The 26,764-nt window shown below is 42.9% G+C and overlaps 1 protein-coding gene across 1 annotated transcript in view; it reads left to right on the forward strand.

Moving 5' to 3' along the window:
- cntf (ciliary neurotrophic factor) overlaps window positions 1-14,639 on the forward strand; it is a 46,791-nt gene extending 32,152 nt beyond the window's left edge. Inside the window, exon 4 of the mRNA XM_084317945.1 lies at window positions 14,539-14,639. The gene's annotated coding sequence lies outside the window, so the exon portion shown is untranslated. The remainder of the gene's footprint in view (window positions 1-14,538) is intronic.
- Window positions 14,640-26,764: the final 12,125 nt, after the last annotated feature.

Here is a 26,764-nt window from a genome sequence, read left to right on the forward strand (position 1 = left end):
GACAGGAGGTTTTGACCCCTGACCAATCAGAAAAAGGGGAGGAAGGTTTTACCAGTTCACCCCCTCATGACCCCTCACCCCTGATACGATGCAATGACAAAGCAGAGCCATGACACCAGTCATAGCGTGCTACATGAAGCGTTAACAGCTTCACATAGACTCATGTGCGAACCTGCCATCTGAATTTTTACACCTTTCCTAAAGGAAGAAAAACACAGGAGCTGTTAGTATGGCCACACCCCTGCTTATGTAGAGGAGCGGATGGGGGTGTGGCCAGGCAGATGAGGTGTGTAAAGGTGCATGTGAAAATTTATTCAGTGCTAATACTGATATGGAAGTGTATTGCAGTAGACGCAGAGCGGAGCTATACGATATATAACCCTCCTGACAATGATGTGTGAAACTGTGAAATTGCCCATATGAGATTAGATTAGATTAGATTCAAATGCACAAGTACAGTACAACGAAAAGAAGTTTGGCATCCAACCAGAGTGCAAATGTAACAGGAAAGTGCAATAGAAATATACAATGTACAGGTGATTAAACTGGGTATAACATATATAAATGAGTACTACTGAGTATAGTGCTAATCAGATGTATGTATAGATTTGTACAGTGATATAGGTATAAAGACAGTATGGTAGTAGTCACACTGGCCAGCAGCATAACTAGTGAGAGTGGGTAAGGGTATGTACAGATATAGATATAGTATCTACAGATACAGTATGTAAAATGATTATGTGCAGGTATGTACAGACAGATGTGGATATATATATGTGTGTGGTAAATGTGAATATATAAATGTATATATGCAGTATATACAGCACTATTGTACATGCTACTGTATCATACAGAGTATATTTAAGCATTACATCACACGCAGGAGTGGTTTGTGACCAATAAACCATGCCTAGGGGTGGTTGTTAGGCCCGAGGCGCAGCCGAGGGTCGTTAGACCCCCCTAGGCATGGTTTATTGGTCACAAATCACGACTGCACGTGGTGTAAAGCTTTTATACAACTGCCAGATTCATCCAACCTTATTTCTATACAATAAACACACATTAATCGAAGATTTATTGAAAAAACCATCCGCCAGAAAAAGTAGTTCCCACAACTCCATGTGGAAGCAGCTTGAAGTGCATCCAACCAAACTAACACATCCAACTGTGTATTATTGGAATGATTGAGAGAAGTTGCCTCATGTGGAAGCAGCTTGAAGTGCATCCAACCAACTAACACATCCAACTGTGTATTATTGGAATGATTGATTGAAAATTTATTAAAACGTTTTCTTTGCCCTATAGGAAAAAAACGTTTTCTTCGCCCTATTTTTTTATTTATTTCTTTTAGCCTAAACTTAACCAGTTGGAAACCAGGGGTACAGTAATAAAATTAGCAATCAACCAATCAATCAATTCAATAGACCATGCTCACTTAAAACAGCGCTGCTTCTCTCTCAGTCTGACTCCCCCGCTGTTGCAGACAGGAGTGTGTGTGTGTGTGTGTGCGTGTGTGTGTGTGTGTGTGTGTGTGTCACAGTGTGTGTGTGCGTGTGTGTATGTGTGTGTGCGTGTGTGTGTGTGTGTGTGTGTGTGTGTGTGTGTATGTGTGTGTGTGTGTTTGTGGGTACGCCAGCGTCGGACAGTGTGAGAGAGAACGCTGCAAGAAAGTAGGAAGGAAGAAATTTAAATCAATCAATTAATCTATCAATCAATCCGCGATTTTTCTTTTGTTCTAGATTGAGTCAAGACCCATCAATTACATCATCCAACATTGTTTAAAATACTAACACATTCCCCTTGACAGAATCGCTTCATATTTAGTCGTTATGGTGCTTTCAACATAACCATTTGATCTCCGCGATCCTGTTTTCTCCCGGAGTGAGCCGGGGAGGGTTATGTGATTTGGTTGTGGGCGGGTCCTGAGCCCAGGACCGTGGATTGTTACCAATAAAGACGTGTGAATGGCCAATCAGAATCGAGAAATTTGCATGCCGTTGTATAATGGTAGGTAGACTATAGTATGAAGTGGGTAGTTAAGATTATTACGATGAGCTCTTCTGGTTGGTCACAACTAGTGACAGGAAAATGTGAATGAAACAAATGTCAAACAGCCCAAGTTACCTTGCTTGAAGAAATGTCCTTTTCCTTACTGTTTTCTCTCATCTTCCAAGTTTAAACACTGAGCAGTTACCTGTCAAGGCCACAGAGTGTGAATCTTGTAGTGCAGCTTGAAAATATCATACACATCCACCCATCTGTGTCTGTTTACATCCATATTGGTCATATGTGAATAGAATGGCCAGTGTATTTTCACATTTGTGTTCAATTGTATCCTCTATTATTTTATTATGTTGTATTTTAATTTGGTTTACACAATGGCATGCACATTTCTTGATTCTGATTGGCTGAAACAGTAAAGTTACCAGTTGTTATTTTGTATAACACACTCCACGTGACCCCAGATCCCTCCCACAACCGAATTACTTCGTTTTTTCTGTCTGAATCAATCCGCCATAGATAGAAAAATGGAAGTATGAATAGCTTTTGAACGAATCCTCCAAAAAAGATACAGTCAACTGGAATATGTTAGTTTGTTACATACACATGGATTATGTAATTAATTTGTCATGACCTATTGTGAAACAAATGAAAAATCGCGGACAAAAAAAAGGGGTCCAGTTTCGAATTGCAGTCTCCCGTAGGTGCTCTCTTTTGGTTTTGAAAGTGGGTAGTGATTCACATTCCTTTACAGCTGTGGGTAGGGCGTTTAGTCCCTTGTTTGAGCCGAATCTGGGTTTAACATGGTTTGTGGAGCTCCCTCTGGTGTCTACTAGTGGATCTACTATTGGATCTACTTTCTCTGTGGATGGTTTTGTGAATAAATCTCCATTATGCTTCAATTACTGTGTGTTTATTGTATAGTAATAAGGTTGGGTGAATTGTGTCATTGTATAAACGCATTACATCACTTGAAGTCGTGTTTTATACAAATTAGATCACACCTATGGGGGTCTAACGACCATCGGCTGCGCCTCGGGCCTAACAACCACCCATAGGTGTGATCTAATTTGTATAACACACTCCGTCGCGTGATGTAATGCTTTTTTTGTTTCTTTTTTCTTTTTTACACCTCATCATTCACTGCTATGTACTGCTTCTGATAATCTGGCAATTTTCTGTCAGGGATAAAAAAAAATCAAAAATTCTAACTTTAAAGGAAGGAATCTCTGTGTGTCTGTGTGCGTGTGTGCGCGTCTGTCTGTCACTCACATTCTCCCGACCGGCTTCAAGCCACGCACGTGTATTGCTGAGGACCCAGGGGAGTGCAGTGTAGAACTTGGTGCCATTTGGCCAGATGGTGGCGCTATAACATAGAACTTTACATTTTGGCATTATGTGGGCTCAGACAAATCTATCCATGTATGCCAATCTACTGTAGATTATCTGCAATTCAGAATTTTGCCCAGATTCGTTTTCTTCACTAGCCTACTACTCCAAAACAAAATTGCAATCGGCACAATTTTTGTTGTTGTTGCTGTAGCTGGCCCTCAAACTTTGCTCAAATGCTGTGGGTGGCTTATATTCCAAAAAAAGTAATATCTCGTAGACACTTTGTGCTATTGCAACCACATTTGGTGGACACGTTTAGATATGGTGTCTGAGTGCCCATGACAAATCTAGTGCCATTTGGCCAATATGGCGCTGTAGCAGGAGCATCATAATGTGTGTTGCTGAGGGTGTCTGTCGAGTGTGACGTTGATTGGATGCATGGTTTTCAAGAACACTGCAAGCAGCAATACTGTGGTTCTCGACAACACACAAGCAGCTATTCCCAAGCATACATTACACACGCTCCAGACAGATACGTTCTGAGCGTGACACTGCAAGCAGCACTTCTGGGGGCCAAGCAATCGCCCAGTTCCGAGCGGACACGCGCTCTCAACGTGCACGCTCTCAACGTGCACGCTCTCCGAGCGGCCACTGCACTAGTCTTATATAAAATGCGATTTATCTTCAAAGTCAACAAGGACACATATAGGTCTGTTTTCAAAAGAACATAAACAGACAGATGTGCAAATCCATGCCAATGTCCAGTTACGCTCTGCTGCGCCTTGCGCCCTGTGTTTGGTGGGACGCTCCACCGTTCCAACAGGGCCTCATCAGAAAATGTGAATAAAGTACCACAAGATAAAGGGTACATCATGTACATTATGTTATAGCCAGTGGTGTAATGGAGGGTATACGCAGGTATACGCTATACCCACTGATTTCTCTGTGAACATTGCGTATACTCACCACTCACCAGGCTCTTAATGACCCTCGATATACCCTCCATGTCTTATGTATAATCAAAGTTGTAGAATTGCCAAAAAATAACTTCACTTTGGTACTCTACAACACCAAGAATACCAACTTGCTCATCTGATCAGTGTGTGTGCGTGTGTGTGTGTGTGTGTGTGTGTGTGTGTGTGTGTGTGTGTGTGTGTGTGTGTGTGTGTGTGTGTGTGTGTGTGTGTGTGTGTGTGTGTGTGTGTGTGTGTGTGTGTGTGTGTGTGTGTGTGTGTGTGTGTGTGTGTGTGTGTGTGTGTGTGTGTGTGTGCGTGCGTGTGCGTGCGTGCGTGCGTGCGTGCGTGCGTGCGTGCGTGCGTGCGTGCGTGCGTGCGTGCGTGCGTGCGTGCGTGCGTGCGTGCGTGCGTGCGTGCGTGCGTGCGTGCGTGCGTGTGTGTGTGTGGTAAAGTGGATGATCTTGTCGTTACTACAAAATATTTACTCAACACATTTGATTATGTCAACAACTTGAGGAAACCCGACAGGCAGCATTTGACTAGTGAACCGCTTGTAGTTCAATGTCATTCATCCCCAGACATCCCCTGACGAATAGCTCCTGTGCGGTCGCTCTACGTTAAAAAATGGCCATTGATCATGATGCGGTCTGGTCTCACAGACAGGGATTAAGCCTAGTCCTGGACTAAATAGAACTCTGAATGGCAATTCTCCATTCAAAGGGACTTTTAGTCCAGGACTTAATGCATCTATGAAACAGCCCCCTAGGTGTAGGCAGGTAGTGGATGATAACCTAGTTTAGGATTTAATTAAATAGGCTTTATAGACTTAACATGTTTATAATATTAACACAACCATGTAAAAAGAGTTCTATATATTGAAAAACGTGGTAAAGCATGGGGAAACCTCTAGGAGCATCTGTTAGGCTGTTTGAGAGAACTTTTAACGTCCTCAGCAACCCAGTGGTGAGTACATTGTAGAGTAGAACAACAGAGCTACAGTAATGTGACAGAAAGCAGTGCCTGCTGGGAAGCCTTGTCAGTGCATACTGTGGGTCAAGTTAGGTTCTGCATCAGCCCTGTACCTAATACTACTGCCAATAATAATAATAATAATAATAATAATAATAATAATAATAATAATAATAATAATAATAATAATAATAATAATAATAATAATAATAATAATTAATAATAATAATAATAATAATTAATAATAATAATAATAATAATAATATAACTACAATCTTACTATGAGGTTGTGCTTTATTCAGTGATTCCAGGAAGAGAGACATTGGGATATCTAGCTGTGAGCATCTTCTGGTGCACCCATATGTTATGCATATGCTACAGACCTATGCAGAAGTATGTTTCTTACACATTTCATGCGGCGAGGTAGAACTTAAAGGTGCAATATGGAATGTGTGTGTGTGTGTGTGTGTGTGTGTGTGTGTGTGTGTGTGTGTGTGTGTGCGTGCGTGTGTGTGTGTGTGTGTGTGTGTGTGTGTGTGTGTGTGTGTGTGTGTGTGTGTGTGTGTGTGTGTGTGTGTGTGTGTGTGTGTGTGTGTGTGTGTGTGTGTGTGTGTGTGTGTGTGTGCGCGTGCGTGTTTGGGTGGGGTTGGGTCTTTTCACAGTATATACCATCACTTCAGTCACCACCAAAGTGGGGTTGTGGTTAGGTGACTTTAAAAAAAAAATTGTCAACATATTTTGGTTATGCCTCGTTTTATAAATGTGTATTGATAACATAGTGCTGTAATACAATTTTCTAATAAATATGCATGATCAAGTTCAACAACGTGTGCTTATATTTTGATATTCCTTAATTCCACATTGAAATGACACGATATATTAACTCTTTCAGCGCCAGAGGCCTAGCCCATCTTAGTTCCTACTGCGCCACCACTCTAAGGCCCCGTTTAGACGGAAACGCTAGCAGGTGAATCCGCAAAAATATTTTTACGGATGTGCCTTTCGTTTATACGGAAACGGCGTTTTTACGGGGTGAAACCGCAAAAAAGTGAGACTACCTTCCAGGGTGGAATTCCTAGAAACGCAAAAGCTTTGCGCTTTCGTCTAAACTGTCAAACCGTATAAATCTGTTAAAACGATGACGAAAGGGTTGTCACGGCTCTGGTCGCGCGTACTGCTTACGTCACATGTAGCAGGTATGCGCCAGTAGCCGAGACGTAAACAAAGCAAGTATGTCTGACTATATCAACGGAGATCACCTGAAGGCTACATTGGCAGTACTTTTAACCCTTTCACTGCCACACGACAGAAGGTTAACCCTTTACTATCACACAACCGGTGTTCTGCAAAATCCTACTCCCTGCAGAATTCTACTGCCGAGCGCTCCTCCGGCTGTCGTGTGGCAGTGAAAGGGTTAAATACACAAGAATCTGTCCCGCGGCGTGACTGGACCCACTGTCTGTGAGTGACTCTGCTTTGGTGCAATCACATTCCCCATCCACAGTCTGCGAATCAGAGGCAGAGTAGGGCGGGTCTTCACAGCACGTCATGTGACATATGCGCCAATCGTGTGACAGTGGGGCTCCGTCGTCTCGAGTCGTTACAGCGTCGTCTGCACGCAGAATTCCATCCCAATACGCTTGTCTAAACGTAAAATTTAAAGTGAAACCGCAAGATGACTTTTGCGGTTTCTGTTCACAAAACGCTCGTCTAAACGGGGCCTAAGAGATAGGGCTGTGTGGCGGTGTTTGCAGGGCTATATCTATATTCTATATTATAGCTATGGATACAATACTATGTCTCATTTGACATCAACTATCCATCGTTCAATATGTGAAAAAGAATAAAAAAATGTCATGTATACATTCGCGTGTTATACTGTGGTGAATATAAGTATAGTTTCAGAGTGATCGTAGCTAATTCCATAAAACGGCGCTATGGAGGAATACGTGAATTTTACTAAAAGCATTGGCGTTGCTTGCCTGGACACGCTACTATTTCCAAATCAAATGTATATAATAGGTATTATGTTTCATTATGAATGCATGAAAGGGGGGGGGGGGTAGTTTTTTGATGCTTTGATCATCACCAACGGCATACGTTCTGGAGTATGTTACACATGGTCGCAACGATCAATGTGAAATCATGGTTGGATGATAAAAGCAGGTTGATGTCATATAGTCCTTACCTTCACTAGGAGGTAGGCCCTACCCCAAAAAGAATATTCCAATTGTCTGATCACAATTTCCAGTATTGGTGTCCATCGTGTCGCCAACATAATCCACCACAACACATGCATCGGGCGCGTTTCAATGCCATCGAGTTAACCGCTAGACTCGCCTGACCAAGAAAACTGTGCCCGGAGTGAATTAAACGAAACACCGGGTGTGAAGAAAAGGTTTCGAAGGGTGGGCGATACTGCCACCTATCAGGATGCAGCTGGTATTGCACTCTAGCGATCTCAGGGTGGTTCCCTATAGTAACCCCGAGGTCCGTGTGAGAGAAATGAATACAAATATCGAATAAAATAAATAACGATGAAAACCCGACTATACTCGGGTTTTCGGGGGTCCTGGCGCTCAACACATGGCGAGATAACCCGACTATCCTCAGGTCTGGCGTTGATTGAGTTAAGTGTGGGGTCGCCAAAAAAAAATCCTAAATAAAATGGGCTCGTCGGTCGTGGTATAAAAGAATTTGAGAACCCCTGCCATAAGTAATATGTTAACGTGTTGTGCCATGCCTGAAAGCAGCCACTAGGGGCAGAGTGGCTAACTGTGAGTGAGTTTACCAGTCTATGACAATCTAAACAAGAACGAAATATGTGATGAGCTGTGATACATTTGGCTGCCATCTCATCTAGTGGCGAATACCAGTGTAGACTGAGGATAGTTTGATATGTGTACAAAGACATGTGTCAGTCTGACTTACTTAATTAACGGATTTTCAAAGTTTGACATTTTGATTGTAACGTCACTACTACACTACAACTGTGTGAATTCTTTTGTCGAAGGAAATCATTGTGTCAATTGGTGCAAATCAGACAAAGCGCTCATGGGTAACTCCTGTTTCACAACGCATTTTTCCAAAATTGGGTGTGTTGGTCCCACGGTTTGGCAGAGCAACTTTCAGAATTAAAACATTGAAGATGTTGGTCCCTAGATGCCACAAAGCTGGTTTTGTGAGTCAGGTGGACAACCCAGGAGTACTAGGAGAAAAACCGATACAAAAGAAACCTGCTGAAATCCAATATGGCGGACATAGGGGGGCTTTGGGTGCCCAAGCACTTGCCCATGTGCCCCTTGATGAATGATGACCAAAGTGCCATTTGTTTTATATTATTTTGGGCAATGCCTATGTTCCTCATCAACAATAATTTTAACAATTAATAATATTATAAATAAAAATAAATATTTTAATGCCAGTCTGTCTGAGGTGCATGGTTTTCTGTTATATTGTGCGATGCGCAAGAAATCTAGCGCAAACCGAGCATCTCGCCTCACGTTTAGCAACCAAGATTAACACATTGAGTGCCACGCCCCTTCCGGGAAGTGACCCCTTCCTTGCCGTCCATTAACCCCATGTAAACCAGTGGCGGCTGCTGACCAAATTTTTTGGTGAAGCACAAATTATTATATTATATTATATATAAAATTATATTTTTAAAACATCCCCAAGGCTGCAACACCCCCATTCCTCCCAGGTGTCAGGCTCCTCATTCGCACATCACCACCACCCCTCCTGCTCCACTGCCATCACCACCCACACCACCTACCCATTCGCACATTCTCATGTTGACCACAAAGTCAACGAATCACACTTCGACCTCCCCGGGCCGAACCGACCACTTTCCCTGAAATCGGACTGAAAAACAAACTTTTCATCCAAAAAAATATTGTTATACAAAAATATATATATATTAAAAAAACGTATTAAAAAAGTTTTTCTGACTTTAAATTTTTTTCGGGACCTCCATGTTTTGTCAAAATCGGATCCGGGATTCAGCTCCCAACAGTCGGACAAGAACTGCGGGTTTTCAGCCTCTCTCCAGGCTCCTGGACGCGTCTATATTAATCCCAGCCGAAGAGTGCAAGAGCGCTTCCGCATTCTTCGCCATACGCCAGATATGAAATCAACGCTAGATCATAATTTTTATCCTTCCTCGTGCACGCATGCAATGTGGTTTAGACCGGCGCGCAACCCAACGGCAAACAGCCATACACATAAAACACAGATAGCTTCAATCGCGGTAGAAATAAATATCAGATCAACGCAAGCTTTCATATATAGTGTCCTTAACTGGTCTCTGACCAGCAAAAAAAAGAATCCAAGTATCTGATCGCCATTCCAGTTATCCACAGCGATCCTGTCTCCGACGTTGTTGGGCATTGCACTTCAACGGGCGGGCGGGTCAGTAGACCAAACCATCCCTACAAGCGTGTGTTTTGCCGGGGTGTTTAGGACCCGCTCCCATGCCGCAGCTTGGTAGAGAAAAGAAACTAACCCATTTCTAACGGGGTGCAATAATGGCCGAAGGCATTAGAGGGCGGTATAAGACCGTCTGCCAGCTCAGACACACTCAGAACAGTATGCACAAGGTGCCCCGCTGAATTATGAATGGCAATAGCGAATAAAAGAAATACTGTGAGAAAAACGTAGATCTACGTTTCCGGCACTCAACGATCGGGCGACAGAAACGTAGAGCTCCCGGTCAATGAATATCAAAAAAAGGAAGTAAAACAATTCAAAACGAAATAAAAAGTGAAGATTCGAGGACAAAAGAAAGAAGTGTAGCAGGGTGGATTATCCCTGCTTGGTGGGAACGGTTGCTGGCAGTCACGAGGTAGCTGGACACAGTAGAGCTCCGTCTGACTGCACCCTCGTCTTTGGGCCTGGAGCGTCAACCTGGGGCCCGGTGGTGGGAGTGAATGGGGCCCGGGATTTACCAACCTGGTTTGGTACTCTGGTCCTCCTCGCCTCTCCGGGGCGGTCAGCAGTACTCCCCAACTCGCTCTCACTTCCCTGATTACCTCCGTTAACCCTCCCACACCTAGTGACTGATATGCATAAATAGATTCGTTCCTCCCGCAAGCAGTACCCTCCCTTGATGACCACTAGAAACCTTATAATGAAAAGGGGAGAGTTGGGTAGGAAGGGGTTAATCATATATACGTTACCCACACCAAAAGAGTTAATACTGGGCACAGGAATGGACACGCACACAGAACCCCATTTAAGTCTTTATATTAATTGTACTGTTCAGTTACAATGATTTAATAGGAGTGGTCGAATGGACTGAAGTCCTACTATAGCTCCGTGTGTGACCCAATACCTTATAGACACGTATATTATACACCCACCTCTGGGTTAGTATCAGGGATAATATACTTCAATGTGTTTGACTCATCGCCCACGTCTGGGTCAGTACCGTGTGTAATACCTCTATCAGGCTTTAATTATATGGCAAGACTAATACCTCTCCAAGGCTTTACTTATGATGCACCAGGTCTGTAACCTCCCCACAGGGAAAAGGGTTACTTAAATGGGAATTATTATTAAAGAACCAACACGTTATCACACTCAAAGGAAATCAAAAATGTGGGCCCACTGTACCAGAACAAAAGTCCTATGCTAATGCCGGCATGTAATGTTGATGGGGTACCCCTATGAACTGTAGTTAGCAACCATTAGCTTCGCCCGTAGGCCGCACCACACTGTGTACTGTGTAATAGATCCGGAGCATTGACGCCCTATTGTACTCAACCAAAATGGCGGCCTCGCCGTGCCACCACCGTCCAGGTAGCAAGATGGCGTCGAACGCTCTCGTCGCGGGCGCTAGCAAGCGGGGCTGGAGCAGAGGGCAGTAGCTGGCTGAGAGCGTGTGCTGGGTGATGGCGACCTCCCGACGAAGAACTCCCGTGCTGGGCTGTCGACCGCCGGAGCCGAGCAGACGTCGAAAGCCAGGTGAATGCTGGTTGTTGACAGCCGGCGCTGGGTGGACGCGCCTCCATACACTTGCCCTACCTTACACTGAAGCTACTCTCTGGGTCCCAAACAGCCCACCTGCTACACGGTTATACTGTTGCGCAACGTGGCTGACTTCCGCACCTGGCGCTCGGTGTACACTGGAGTCAATATAGCCGTTAGCAGCATGCTACTTATACCGTCACACTGCTACTATAACACGCTATCTATGGACGTTAGTCCTTGAGTTCAGTTTCTCTTACTCACGCACTATCACGGGTCCTTCTAGAATAACCCGTCATATACTCAAGTTCAATACGTTCGCCCGTGTGGACCGCACCACGGGGGCTCTGTCGAGACACGTCTGATCACATCAAAGTCCACACTCGAAGAGGGTCGTTCTCCCTCTTCCGTCTCCATTGGCTTGCTTCCTTTCCCGTCTCGCTCTCGTACGATCTCTGCCTGCCATCGCCCCCTGCTGGTACCGCCAACTAGTCACACAGGGAAAACTGGGTGATAGAATAGGATCCAGTGATACCGTTTATAATCCATATTCCAGTCAGTAGAACAAGGAGAAGCCTGCGTCATTGTTCGAGAGAATATTAATGGAAGCTAGTTAGTATGTCTTGGTGCACCAGGGGAGATAAAAGGCAAGTCAGCACTTCTGAACAATAGCCATATTTTCAGGGTGCTACAGAATTGATTGATTGATTGAAAACTTTATTAACAGATTGCAGAATGGGTACAATACAGTACAGCTCAATACACACAATTGTTAAGGGGATGCAGACCAGAGAAAGACTTTCGTCTTGTTTACATCAGGGTCCCCCATTTTCAATTAATCAGGACATATATGACATACTTGACATACAGATAGTCAGTACTGCTACATCTATACATTTATGACATACCAGATTTGCAAATACAGTACTGTTTGTGATACAGAAGGAGTCAAGAAAAGGGAGTATATACATTTGACGTAGAAACTGTACATTGGAGGAGGTTGGGTGGGGGGGGTGGGGAAACACTGTATAAACAAGCAAAACTGTACAATTGAGGGGGGGGGGAGACACTGTACAAACAAGCAAAATTGTACATTGGACTATTGACAAAACCATACTAGGTAAATGACTGTACATTGGAGGGGGTTGGGTTAGGATATTTACAGGGGCCAGTTTTGAATTGCAGTCTCCCGTAGGTGTCCCCTGAGAGAGGTTTTGAAAGTGGGTAGTGATCCACATTCCTTTACAGCTTTGGGTAGGGCGTTCCACATTGATGTGGCATAATTGCGAAACGTGTTTAGTCCCTTATTTGAGCCGAATCTGGGTTTAACATGATTTGTGGAGCTCCCTCTGGTGTTGTGATCGTGGTATTCACTGACCTTTGGGAAGTATTTTGACATGTACATGGGTACCTTGGTCGTGTAGTGTATCTTGTAGACCAGGCCCATTGCAAGTTGCTGTACTCTGTCGTCTACTCTAAGCCATCCTAGGTTGTCAAAGTGGGCAGGGGTGAGGTGGGTTCTAGGAGTAAGGTCAAGCAGTAGTCTGACCAGTTTGTTTTGAGATGTTTGTAATTTTGTTTTTAGCGCCTTTGAGGTGCTTTGGTACCATGAGGTGCAAGCATAGTCGTAGTACCCCTGAATGAGTGCTCCTGCCAGAGTCTTCAGGGTATTCTTGTTTACCAGAGAGGAGATCCGGTACAAGAATCGAGTTCGTTGGTTGACTTTTTTTATTACATTGGATGCCATTTTGTCACAGGAGAGATTAGCCTCTAGGATGGAACCCAGGTAGGTAATTTCATCTTTCCTTGTGACAATATTGTCACCCACTGTAACTGAGAAGCCGTCGGTCTTGCTGAGTTTGTTATTTGAACCGAAGAGAATGGACTCTGTTTTGCCCATGTGTAATGATAGTTTGTTATCAGCGAGCCATATGCAGATTCTGCCTAGTTCCGAGCTGAGGGTTTTTTCAACCTGTAACTTGTTCTTGTCAGAGACCAGCAGGGCTGAGTCGTCCGCAAACAGGAACAAGTTGCAGTCACAAGCTGACGACATGTCATTTGCATAAATTAGGAACAGTAGCGGTCCTAGTATGCTTCCTTGTGGAACACCACAGCTCACTGTGAGGGGGGGGGGATAGGGTAGAAGGAAGAATGAACACGAGGACAAATGAAAGAAAAGTAACCCCAGATGAAGTAAATACACAGATGGAAAAGACTCAACACGAGGCAATGATGCAACAGGTAGAACAAGCTAGCGGGACGCTGAATGTCAGTGCAGAGAAGCTAAAGGCTAACATACAAACTAGCTTGCAAGCTAACATAGAGGCTAACCAGGCCACCACGCAGATTGGATTAGGAGCAATGCGGAGCATACAATGTAACACAAAATCCAATGGAGGTGGATATGAAGCGTTGGAGCTAAGTAGAAATAAAGAGAATTCAGAAAAAGAAAGGAACCAGGTCCCAACAACGTGCAGGAGGCGGCGAGGGACACGGCAGATCAACTATGAAGAACGACAAAGGGAGTGGGACACAAGAAAGGGGCATGAAGGGCCACAGTGATCCAAGGAAAGATACAAGACAAAATCAACATGGAAGAGTACCCAATACAAACATACACACAGGGGAACTGGGGATGAGAATAGATGCAACAGAGGAAAGATAATTGAACAGTTACCCCAAGAAGTATAAAACTATAACACCAGAATTTAGAATAATTAACACTATGATTTACAATACACACGTTATAGACAAACGATTCGGAATTTATTTTAAAAAGGGACACGCTGATTAGGAAACATATTGGGGAATAATACATGATGGACTGGTATGAAGGAACTACAGCATTACACGTGACACGCAATATACAAATGAACATGAGCATAAGAAAGATAAATTCAGAACAGTCTACTATTCTTAAATTGTGCATATTACTCCTCTCCTCGTTTCGTCCCTAGAACTGTGCCCGTGGCGAACAGCTGTTACAAGTAGGTGACACAAGTGCTACACATAATCAATCCTACTTTAAAGGACTACTCTTGCCTGTCAGCCAGACTCAAAACGTTCTCTAGGCTTGACTACTTATTCGCCCTTATATGGGCAGCTTCCTGTCGCTGTTTTCACACGCTGTCAGCCAAGTCCTATCTGCACACCTGAGACTCGTCAGGTCATCACCAGCTCTGATATGAGCCCTGCGGTTCCTGCCACTCACTGTCCGAGTGTTGCTACACCTATCTAGGTACGAGGACGTAACCTACCTTGCTGCTCTGTCTGTTTCTCTGCCTTGCTCTAACCCCTGTCTCCCTGTGCCCAGGATCATCTGCCGCCGGCCTACGCTGTCTCACGAGACACCACCCGCCAGGATGTTCCTGTGGAACACGAGGAGTGCTCCTGCTCGCACCTGTCGAACATTCCTATATTTCTATAACCCTGTCTGCATGGTACCTATTGGAACATTAAACAACCTAAACCGCTCCATTCTCCCCTCCCTGTGTTCTACTCTTGGGCTCCAGTTAAACACTACCTTTGATTGATTGAAAATTGTATTAACAGATTGCAGAATGGGTACAATACAGTACGGCTCAATACATACAATTGTTAAGGGGATGCAGACCAGAGAAAGACTTTCGTCTTGTTTATATCAGGGTCCCCCATTTTCAATTCATCATATATGACATAGGTGTACATGACATACAGATAGACAGTACTGCTACATCTATACATTTATGACATACCAGATTTACAAATACAGTACTGTTTGTGATACAAAAAAGAGTTAAAAAAAAGAAAAGAGAGTATATACATTTGACGAAGAAACTGTACATTGGAGGAGGTGGGGGGGGGGGGGGGGTTGGGTAGGCGGGGTGGGGGGGGGAACTGTACATTGGATTATCGACAAAACCTTACTTGGTCCAAGAAGAGGGTCTTGTGTATTACTGGGTTAGGACATTTACTGTACATTGGAGGGGGTTGGATTGGGACATTTACAGGGGCCAGTTTCTGATTGCTGTCTCCTGTAGGTGCTCCTTGAGAGTGGTTTTAAAGGTGGGTAGTGATTCACATTCCTTTACAGCTGTGGGTAGGGCGTTCCACATTGATGTGGCATAATTGCTAAACGTGTTTAGTCCCTTGTTTGAGCCGAATCTGGGTTTAACATGATTTGTGGAGCTCCCTCTGGTGTTGTGGTTGTGGTATTCACTGACCTTTGTGAAGTATTTTACCTTAGTCGTGTAGTGTATCTTGTAGACCAGGCCCATTGCAAGTTGCTGTACTCTGTCGTCTACTCTAAGCCATCCTAGGTTGTCAAAGTGGGCAGAGGTGAGGTGGGTTCTAGGGGTAAGGTCAAGCAGTAGTCTGACCAGTTTGTTTTGTGATGTTTGTCATTTAGTTTTTAGCGCCTTTGAGGTGCTTTAGTACCATGAGGTGCAAGCATAGTCGTAGTACCCTTGAATGAGTGCTCCTGCCAGAGTCTTCAGAGTATTCTTGTTTACCAGAGAGGAGATCCGGTACAAGAATCTAGTTCGTTGGTTGACTTTTTTTTATTACATTGGAGGCCATTTTGTCACAGGAAAGATTTGCCTCTAGGATGGAACCTAGGTATGTAATTTCATCTTTCCTTGTGACAATATTGTCACCCACTGTAACTGAGAAGCCGTCGGCCTTGCTGAGTTTGTTATTTGAACCGAAGAGAATGGACTCTGTTTTACGCAGGTGTAATGATAGTTTGTTGTCAGCGAGCCAGGTGCAGATTTTGCCTAGTTCCGAGCTGAGGGTTTTTTCAACCTGTAACTTGTTCTTGTCAGAGACCAGCAGGGCTGAGTTGTCCGCGAACAGGAACAAGTTGCAATCACAAGCTGACGACATTTCATTTGCATAATGAAGTATTGCAAAAAAAGTATGCTTCCTTGTGGAACACCACAGCTCACTGGGAGGGGGGGGATAGGGTACCGTTTACCTCCACCATCTGTTCTCTCCCCTCCACCTAACAGCGCTGTCTTTAGAATGTTGTAGAAAGTTTCAACTGCCATTCATCAAACGGAAACCATCAACATGACCTACTCTGCGGACAACGTTATGTTTAATTTAACGTACCTGTAGGAGCTATTTGAATCTCAAACAAGCCTCTTGTTAAATGAGATGGTCTGGTCTACGGAGGAGACTGGGGCTGACACATCCAGATTGGGGAATCCCCCACGTCACGGCATGCATATATGCCCATATATGAACGGAGAGAGCGGTTCAAAATGTCTGTTAGAGTCATCTGGATCAGACGGATAAAAGCGATGGTTTTGTCCAGATTATTTGATTATTGACACTTCCACTAAATATATTAATCTAGCTAGTAACTGGGGAGACTGATCAATTACGGATAAAGGAATATAGCGGGACTATCGATTATGATAGTTAACCTTAGTAGTTCATTCTTGATTAATTGAAAATGGAGGACCCTTATGTAAACAAGACGAAAGTATTTTTCTGGTCTTCATCCTCTTAGCAGTTGTTTGTATTGAGCTGTACTGTATTGTACCCATTCTGCAATCTTTTAATAAAGTTTTCAATGAATGAATGAATGAATGAATGAATGAATGAATGACTTTTATTTATATACTCTTCACAGCACGAATGCACAGGGTGCTTTACACCACAGCTTAGTATATAAAAACTAAAACTAAATCAGAAATAAATGACAACAACAACAGACAAAAATAAATAAATAAATAAAATCAATCAATCAATCAAACCTCACATTGTTAAACTGGGCATGCGTCAACCAAGGTCCTGTCGCAGCAGCCCAATCTCCGAAAACGTTGGAGCACATTTCCAAACAACCATTATTTGGATGAACTGACTACATATTTGGAATCTAAATGGGTACATTCTCGCTTAATTTTTATAATAATAATAATAAAGATAATGGTCCTATGTTGTACATTACAACAGCTTTCCTCCTTGGTAAATAGGTGGTTGGACCTACCTGTTGTATAAAAAAGCAATAATACACTCGAACCAGTGGAATATCAGGAATATTGCCACTCTGATGCCTACACCACTCAAGCTTCACTCTCGTGGCTGCGGGCGCATCACATTCCTGATATTCCACTGGTTCTTGTGTATTATTGCTTAATTGTTAGAAGTCATGTCACACTCTTCGCTTCCAACTTGCGTAAATCTCGTAAAAATTTAAATAGAACAACTGGAAACGCTATACGCGGACCTATACGCTGCACTGCAGACTAATTACAATGAACAAATTAACACACAACGGATGATAGTTAAAAAATAAATAAACTCCATACTTAGACAACACTCTGAGTTTTTAATACATAGGACGAGACAAAATTATTACTTTCATGGTTCTAGACCCAGCCATTTACTGGCAATGAGAATTTGCGCAAATGATACATTTTCAGATATCCCTTCAATCAGGACACAAAAAGGAGTGGTTACTAGTAGTACTACTGACTCAAAAAAGATCAATGACACTTTTAGATAATTTTATTCACAACTGTATAGCTCAGAGGTCAACTTTGATCATTCCAAATTTGAAATGTTTATTGACGGGCTTAAAATACCAATATTATCCAAGGAGGAGGCTGAGGAATTGGGGAGACCAATCACTCTTACAGAACTCAGAGAGACAATTGTTGAAATGCAGAGGGGTAAGGCATCAGGCTGGGATGCGATTCCACCTGAATTATACTTAGCATTCTGGGACCAGTTGGGCCCATTCTTGCTCGAGATGATTGAACACGCCATTGAACAGGGGGGATTCTCGATAGATGTAAATATGGCTTTAATTTCTTTACTACTCAAAAAGGACAAGGACCCCAATGACTGTGGCAGCTATAGGCCCCTGAGTCTTCTCGGGGACGATCTAAAAAGATTTGCCAAAGTACTAGCATGTCATCTGCAGAAGTATATGATGGTGCTGGTACATTGTGATCAAACTGGATTTATTCGGGGTCGCTTAGCCGCAGATAATCTCAGGAGATTATTACATGTAATTGACAACAGTAAGGACAATATAACTCCGGCCACGGTTCTGTCTTTAGATGCCATGAAGGCATTTGATAGACTAGAATGGTCATATCTTTGGACAATACTGGAGGCTATGGGACTTGGAAAGGAATTTATACATATGATTAAAGTGCTCTATGACTCACCGTCAGCAATGATGATAATGACAGGCAAAATATGCTCCACACTCTTCCTGGTCTCTAGGTCTTCTAGGCAGGGTTGTCCTCTGAGCCCCGGACTTAGCCCAATTTATTAGGCAAACAGAAGAAATCGCCCCTATAATAATCAATGATACACCACACAAAATTGCTCTTTATGCGGATGACTTACAAATTTTTATGAAAGACCCCTCCCAATCAGCCACAAAGTTACTTAATATAATCCATGACTTCGGTAAATTATCAGGCTTCAAAATTAACTGGCCCAAATCAGCTTGTCTACCTCTTAATGAGTTGGCCAAAGCGGTACAACTACCGGCATCGTTGAACATTTTAAGTACTTAGGCATAGAGATTTTTTCCACACTAAATCAGACAACTAAATATAACTTCACAGGTACATATAATAAAATACACCAAGATCTAAATAGATGGTCGAGCCTTCCTAACTCATTACAGGCCCAAGCATCAATCCTAATCTAGATGAATATACTACCTAGGATAAATTGTGCTAGCTCAATGCTCCCCCTGCCTCCTCCAATAGACCATGGCGCAAGACTCAAACTATGATATCTAAATGTATTTGGAATAACAAACGCCCGAGAATCAAAATAACTACCACCCAACGTAGGAAACAGGACGGGTGCTTGGCAATCCCCGATTTTAAGTAGTATTTCTGGTCCTTCTGGCTGAGACCCCTTATAAGCTGGTTTGACCCTGAAATTGCTGTGTCTTGGCGCTCCTTATATATTAGAAGCAGCAGCGGTCTCACCACAAAGACTACAGGATTTAGTATACTCCACTATCCCTATATCAAAATTCCAATTACGATATGGACCAATCATATCCCACATAATTCAAACATGGCATAACGTACAGAGGTCTTGTGCTGTCAAATGCCCATGGCACCTCGACTCTCCAATTTTTCATAACCAACAACTACTTGTTGGGCACAAACCTGTTAATATTCCTCAATGGGAGAGGAGGGGAGTTCATATAGGATATATATGATAAAAATGGCCTTAGAGCGTTTCAGGACCTAAGAGAGTTTTATGATCTACCCGGCGAATCATTCTTCCTCTACTTGCAACTAAGGTCGGCGCTCAAAGCTCATGGCGTCCCGTGAGCTAACGCGTTGTACCCACACCCTTTTGTCAGGTTTATCGGAGACAGGACAACCTCAAGAGGGTTTGTCTCAGATTTGTATACACTCTTAATCAAATCCACATATAAAAAATTATCATTAGATACAATCTGGCGAGTGGACATCCCAGAATTAGACTTTGACTGGGACGATGTTTGGACAAATGTTACATTAGCCTCCCGCAACCCTAATCATCAGCAAATACATTTTAATTATATTCATAGGACGTATCTCACACCTAGGAAGCTGTTTGCTATGGGACTGGTGACCAACTCTCGGTGCACTTTGTGCTCTCTGAGGGCCATTGATTGATTGATTGAAAAGTTTATTAACAGATTGCAGAATGGGTACAGTACAGTACAGCTCAATACATACAATTGTTAAGGGGATGCAGACCAGAGAAAGACTTTCGTCTTGTTTACATCAGGGTCCCCCATTTTCAATTCATTATAACATATATGACACACACGACATACAGATAGACAGTACTGCTACATCTATACATTTATGACATACCAGATTTGCAAATACAGTACTGTTTGTGATACAAAAAGTGTCCAGAAAAAGAGTGTATATACATTTGACGTAGAAACTGTACATTGGAGGAGGTTGGGTGGGTGGGGTGGGGGGAGGGCTGTACATTGGAGGTGGGGGGGGGGGGGGGGTTGGGTAGGGGGTGGGTGGGAAACACTGTACACTGTACATTGTGTAGCAGGGTGGATTATCCCTGCTTCGTGGGAACGGGTGTGCACAGTCACTGGGTAGCGGGACACAGTAGAGCTCCGTCTGACTGCACCCTCGTCTTTGGGCCTGGAGCGTCAAACTGGAGGCCGGCAGTGGGAGTGGATGGGGCCCGGGATTTACCAACCTGGTCTGGTACTCTGGTCTTCCTCGCCTTTCCGGGGCGGTCAGCAGTACTCCCCAACTTGCTCTCACTTCCCCCAATACCTCCGTTAACCCTCCCACACCTAGTGACTGATATGTAAATAAGTAGATTTGTTCCTCCCGCAAGCAGTACCCTCCCTCGGTGACATTAGAGACCTTAATAGCTGAAAGGGGAAGTTGGGTAGGAAAGGGTTAAGTGTATTAACGTTACCCGCACCAAAAGGGTTAATGTTAATGCTCAGGAACTGACACGCACACAAGACTCCCATCTACATTCTTTACTGTTATTTAAGGACTGGTCAGCTACAAATATTTAATAGCAATGGGTCAAATGGAAGGTAGTTCTACTATTACTCCAGTTGTAATTCAATACCTTGCAGACACTTATATCGTACACCCACACCGTATAGACTCAGGTATTGCAGACCCAAATATAATAGACCCAGATATTGTAGACTTCAATATACTTGACTCCTTACCCACGTCTGGGCTAGTACCAATAATAATACCTCTTCTTAGGCTTTACTTATATGGCAGCATTACGTTTACCCCCAAGAGGGGAAGGGTTAAATAGATGGGAAAGTATTATTAATGAACATACACGTTATCACACTCAAAGGAAATGAAAAAGGTGGGCCCACTTTACCAAACAAAAGTCCTAAACTAATGCCGGCATGTAATGTTTATGGGGTACCCCTATGAACTGTGGTTAGCAACCATTAGCTTCGCCCGTAGGCCGCGACACACTGTGTAATGTACGATAGGATCTTGGTCACCAAAGTGCCAGTGTACTCAACCAAGATGGCGGCCTCGCTGCACCACCACTAGTCCGGGTGGTAAGATGGCGTCGAACGCTCTCGTCCCAAGAGCTAGCAAGCTGTGTTAGGCAGGGGGGCAGTAGCGGGCTGGAGGCGCGTGCTGGGTGATGGCGACCTCTGCTGGACGGGACGAACTCCCGTGCTAGGCTGCTGACTGCCGGTGCTGAGAAGCTGCTGACTGCCGGTGCTGACAGGCTGCTGACTGCCGGTGCTAACAGGCTGCTGTCGACGAGCTGTGTTGACGTGCGTGGTAATCTGGTGGCTACCTTAACTGAAGCTACTCTGTGGGTCCTAGACAGCCCTCCTGCTAGTCGAACATGCAACAACGCACGGTGCCTCTAACCAGGGGCGTATCTAGACCCAGCACTTCAGTAGGGCACAGAAGGGCACCAAAAACTATGAAACTATGAAAAGAATTTGGCCGGTTTTGGCCGGTTTGTGGGCGAAAATGGGTGGATTTTGTAACTATTTTTTTTAACTTTATTTCGGTTTTAGGGTTAGGTTAGGGTTATGTTATTTAATTATTTTGGGGAGCCAGCCCCCCAAACTCCTGAAATGCATAGAAATCTATGAAATAAATAAAACAATCTGACATTTATATTAAAAAGAGCTAGCCACCCAAACCCCTAAAATACATAGAAATCTATGCATTTTGGAACAGTTACTATATATATAGTCAAGAAAGCATTTAGTCATACTTAAAGTTTAAAGTGCTTTACTTGCATTGAACATTGCATTGAACATTGAACATTGAGGAGACATCATTAGAAAGCACAATGTATGTTTCCATAGTTACGCAGATGACACACAATTGTACATCTCCGCTGAACCAAATGATCACACAGCTATGAACTCCATTTCCGCCTGTCTCTTAGCAATAAACAAATGGATGATGAACAACTTCCTAAAATTAAATGAGGGCAAAACTGAAATCCTACTAGTCGGTCCTATAACAAAAAGAGAAATGTTACAGAGCAATATGGGGCAACTTACTCCTTGGATCAAACCCGAAGTTACAAGTAAGTAACCTACACTGGCTTCTGGTAACATTTAGAATTGTTTTCAAGGTCCTCCTCCTTATATACAAAGTATAAACATTGCGATCATCTACTACTGGTCTATTGAAGGTTCCAAGCCACAGTCTAAAGAAAATCAGGGATGCAGCCTTTGCTAACTATGCACCAAAGTTATGGAACACACTACCTATGGACATTAGGGAAGCTAGATCTCTTAATATTTTCAGAAATAAGCTAAAAACGTACCTCTTCACCATAGCCTTCTAATACACATACTCTGGCCATTCTATTGCATAATTTTACTATCTATTCTACTATTCTATTATTGCACTGTATTATTGGTGTGCAAACCAGTCAACTTACAAAAAAGAGCCTGTTGGAGGATTTCAACAAGATAAATGCAGTGCAAAATATTTCACTATAATATTTCAAAGCGAAGTAAAAAATATTATAATAATTATTTGATCATGTTAAATGATCATTTGATCATGTTAAAAAAGGGAAAATAAAAACATTTGTTAAAAAAAAAAAAAAAAAAAAATTAATTATCAGTGGGGCACAGATGATAGTGGTCTAAATACGCTGATGCCTCTAACCACCAGTTCTCTTCAGGCAACGCTTGCCGGGGGCACCTCGCTGGAGGGGATAACGTTAACATTAGCCACTTTGATATACCGCTTTCTTCTAGGATAACTCGCTGTATCACTAGGGTTATTCCGTTGGGATATTCAACACGCTACTACGCTTATATTTCTACTATAACCTGAAATATACTCAAGTCCAATACATTCACCCGCGTGCTTCACTACGGGGCTCTACAACGACACGACCATCCAGGTTCACGTTCAACGTCGAAGAGGCTGTTTCTCTCCACTTCCGTTTCAGTTGACTTGCTTCTCCTGGGCGCCTCCCTCCTGCACTCCGCCTGCCACCGCCGCCCCCTGCTGGCACCGCCAACTAGCCCCACAGGAAGAACTGGGTGAATTGAATATGATTCAGTTTAGTGTTTATAATCCATATTCCAGCCGGTGAGAGAAGGAGAAACTCGCGTCATTGTTCAGGAGAATATCAAGGGAAACTGGTTAACATGTCTTTGTGCACAAAGGGGAGATAAAAGGCCAAGTCAGCACTTCTGAATAATAGTCGAATATTCAGGGTGCTACAATTGGAATACTGACAACGCCATACTTGGTCATTTACTGTACAACTGGGTTAGGACATTTGTAGGGGCCAGTTTTGAATTGCAGTCTCCCGTAGGTGTTCTTTGAGAGTATTTTTGAAAGTGGGTAGTGATTCACATTCCTTTACAGCTTTGGGTAGGGCGTTCCACATTGATGTGGCATAATTGCGAAACGTGTTTAGTCCCTTGTTTGAGCCGAATCTGGGTTTAACATGATTTGTGGAGCTCCCTCTGGTGTTGTGATCGTGGTATTCACTGACCTTTGGGAAGTATTTTGACATGTACATGGGTACCTTGGTCGTGTAGTGTATCTTATAGACCAGGCCCATTGCAAGTTGCTGTACTCTGTCGTCTACTCTAAGCCATCCTAGGTTGTCAAAGTGGGCAGGGGTGAGGTGGGTTCTAGGAGTCAGGTCAAGCAGTAGTCTGACTAGTTTGTTTTGAGATGTTTGTAATTTGGTTTTTAGTGCCTTTGAGGTGCTTTGGTACCATGAGGTGCAAGCATAGTCGTAGTACCCTTGAATGAGTGCTCCTGCCAGAGTCTTCAGGGTATTCTTGTTTACCAGAGAGGAGATCCGGTACAAGAATAGAGTTCGTTGGTTGACTTTTTTTATTACATTGGATGCCATTTTGTCACAGGAAAGATTAGCCTCTAGGATAGAACCCAGGTAGGTAATTTCATCTTTCCTTGTGACAATATTGTCACCCACTGTAACTGAGAAGCCGTCGGTCTTGCTGAGTTTGTTATTTGAATCGAAGAGAATGGACTCTGTTTTGCCCATGTGTAATGATAGTTTGTTGTCGGCGAGCCATATGCAGATTTTGCCTAGTTCCGAGCTGAGGGTTTTTTCAACCTGTAACTTGTTCTTGTCAGAGACCAGCAGGGCTGAGTCGTCTGTGAACAGGAACAAGTTGCAGTCACAAGCTGACGACATGTCATTTGCATAAATTAGGAACAGTAGCGGTCCTAGTATGCTTCCTTGTGGAACACCACAGCTCACTGGGAGGGGGGGGGGGATAGGGTACCGTTTACCTCCACCATCTGTTCTCTCCCCTCCAGGTAGGATTGTATCCAGCTCACTGATAGACTATCAAAACCAATTGCTTTTAGCTTGTCAATCAGAATGGTGTGATTGACAGTGTCGAAGGCCTTTTGTAGGTCCAGCATGACCATGCCGCAGTATTTGCCCGCGTCCACCTCTTGTTTGATGTGGTTGTTCAAATAGAGAAGACATGTGTCAGTGGAGTGGGATGTATGGAATTCGTATATTAGATTTCTTTCCGCAAGGTACTTTTCGACCTGTTCGTATACTATTTTTTCCATGACTTTCGAGATGGATGTAAGGATAGAAACAGGGCGGTAGTTGCCTGGGTCTAATTTGCTGCCCTTTTTGTGCAGGGGTGTTACTCTAGCAATTTTGAAGTCCTTGGGGACGTGTCCCTGTTTTATAGAGAGGTTTATTATGTGTGTGATGACTGGCACTTATACAGTATGCACATGTTTTGGGATTGCCCACCAGTAGCTTGTTTTTGGAAAGCCATAACAACTAAACTTTTAAACATATGTAACATATAATGAACGATATATCATTACTACCACCATCCATACAACAAAAAATAATCATTCTGGCGGGCGTTACTGCAGCCAAGAAGCTGATAGCTAATAGCTATGAGGTGGAAGGAACCTGAGAAACTCACAATGGCTAATTGGTCTCTGACACTACTGGATGTTATCTATATGGAAATCTCTACTGCACGTGTAATTGGGGTGGGACAGGACAGGCTACATTGAGCTGTGGGTCACAATGGCCGATAAAGTAAAGGCCACTATAGCAGCGGAGCAAGGTTGGGGTGTTGGTCCTGGGATTCCGGGGGTCCTGGGGTGGGGGTGGGATTGGGGGAGGAAATGTCCAATGTCTTTTGTGGTGTTTGTGATAATATAATTTGTTTTAATTTTTAGGTTCTGTATTTATTATTTTTATTATTCTTGTTATTCTACTGTTATTCTATTGTCATTATTGTTATTGTTATTATTATTATTGTCTGTTGTTGGTCTGTTTATTATTATTATTATTATTATTATTACTGTATTTGTGCCGTCATGTTTTGTTTTATATTCTATGTAAGAGAAAATAAAAATATTTGATATATAAGAAGCTAGAGTACAGAGTCATGGTATATATAAGAAGCTAGAGTACAGAGTCATGGTATATATAAGAAGCTAGAGTACAGAGTCTAAATAGAGTACATAAATAAAGAAACTTGAGAACTTGTACTTTGATTGATTGATTGATTGAAAACTTTATTAACAGATAATAAACACAATTTTTAAGGGGATGCAGACCAGAGAAAGACTTTCGTCTTGTTTACATCAGGGTCCCCCATTTTCAATTCATCAGGACATTTATGACATACATGACATACAGATAGACAGTACTGCTACATCTATACATTTATGACATACCAGATTTGCAAATACAGTACTGTTTGTGATAGAAAAAGAGTCCAGAAAAGAGTATATACATTTGACGTAAAAACTGTACATTGGGGGAGGTTGGGTAGGTGGGGTGGTTGGGGGACGGGTTGGGCAGGAGGGGTGGGGGGGAACACTGTACAACTGTACAAGCAAAACTGTACATTGGAATATTGACGACCATACTTGGTCATTTACTGTACATTGGAGGGGGTTGGGTTAGGACATTTACATGGGCCAGTTTCGAATTGCAGTCTCCCGTAGGTGTTCTTTGAGAGTGTTTTTGAAAGTGGGTAGTGATTCACATTCCTTTGTATGTCTGCATTTTAAATGTAAGGAGTAAAAAGTATGTTTTTTTTCTCTGAAATGTAATTGAGTGAAAGCACAAGTATACAAACCTAATAATACATGAGTAAATTACAAATCCCAAAAAACAGTACTTAAGTATTGTAACAAAGTACAATTACTCAAGTACTTTACACCCCTGGTTACTCTTCATATTGAATGTTGCTAGTGCTTAAAGAGGGCCTATCCCAAATCCCCAAAGATTCTGTCCAAACACAAACTGAGCCCACAGGTTATAGCTTTTTGTAAACCCAAACCAAACCAAGGCCCAAAAATTATAATAACTTTCCAAAAATACTGATAATATTTTCAACATTCAATATTAAGAGTAACAGTTTTTTTATTCTAAATTCTAAAAATTTAATGCATCTTGTGAACTTCTGTTCGGCACTGACCATAGGCTGTATTTCATAATTTTCACAAATCTATTAAAGTTTACATAGCGAATTTAGGTCTCCATCCCATGTTAATTTAAGGCATACCCACTTCAGCACTTCACATCCT

Source organism: Notolepis coatsorum, assembly GCF_963971535.1.
Source record: "Notolepis coatsorum genome assembly, chromosome: 7".
NCBI classification, from domain to species: Eukaryota; Metazoa; Chordata; class Actinopteri; order Aulopiformes; family Paralepididae; genus Notolepis; species Notolepis coatsorum.